The sequence below is a fragment of the Fragaria vesca genome, linkage group LG6, assembly GCF_000184155.1.
Source record: "Fragaria vesca subsp. vesca linkage group LG6, FraVesHawaii_1.0, whole genome shotgun sequence".
Lineage (NCBI taxonomy): Eukaryota > Viridiplantae > Streptophyta > Magnoliopsida > Rosales > Rosaceae > Fragaria > Fragaria vesca.
Window position 1 is genome coordinate 14,291,395 of NC_020496.1, and position 787 is coordinate 14,292,181.

At 30.0% G+C, this 787-nt stretch overlaps 1 non-coding gene across 1 annotated transcript in view; it reads right to left on the reverse strand.

The window, feature by feature from the left end:
* The window catches only part of LOC101309471, a 1,728-nt gene extending 1,536 nt beyond the window's left edge, over positions 1–192 (reverse strand). The window contains exon 1 of the transcript XR_185106.1: positions 88–192. This is a non-coding gene — a transcript (uncharacterized LOC101309471). The remainder of the gene's footprint in view (positions 1–87) is intronic.
* Between the last annotated feature and the right edge of the window lie 595 nt (positions 193–787).

A 787-nucleotide genomic window follows, 5' to 3' on the forward strand; every position in this document is an offset into this window, starting at 1 on the left:
ACTCTCTCTCTCTCTCTCTCTCTCTCTCTCTCTCTCTCTCAACGTGAAACAAATGAAAGTGGGGGAGGGGCTGATCCATTTATGCACGGGATGAGATGAAGTGACCAAAATGCCCTCCAAATGAAAATATTCACATTTTTCTCGTTGTAACTCCGTTTCATAAACCCGTTTGTGCTTGCATTCTTGTATCATCGTGCTCAACTTTCCTACGTTAATAAGAGCATCTTTAGCTATTTAGAGCATCTTTAGTAATGCTAGTCATTTTTAAGTTAAATTTTAGTCAAATTAACTAAAATGTCATTTTGGCTAGTCACTTTAGAAATGTGGCTGCATCAATGCTTTTTATTTTAGCTAACATTACATCAACATTATTCTTCAAATAGAAATTAAATAATTTATATATATTTATATATCACATAAAATATCTTACAAGCAATGCATTAAATTATAGCTAGCCTCATATGAGTCATCTCGCTAGCTAAACATAGCTAATGAGATAGCTAAAAGTCATAATAGCTCAAATTTGGCTAATCTGCTGGAGCTCCTAAAACATCCAAAAAAGCTAAACACGCTCTATAAAATAGCTAAGAAGTTAAAATAGAGAGTCTGTTAAAGATGCTATTATAGTCAAATTTTAGCTAATATAGCTAAAAAATCATCTCAACTCAAGTTTGGTTATTTTTTAAATAAAAAAATGAATTTAATGTGTTTTAATATTATATAAAATGAATTAAAAGGAATACATTGAATTAACATAAATTATAGAGAGTTTCAGAGATAAAAAAAA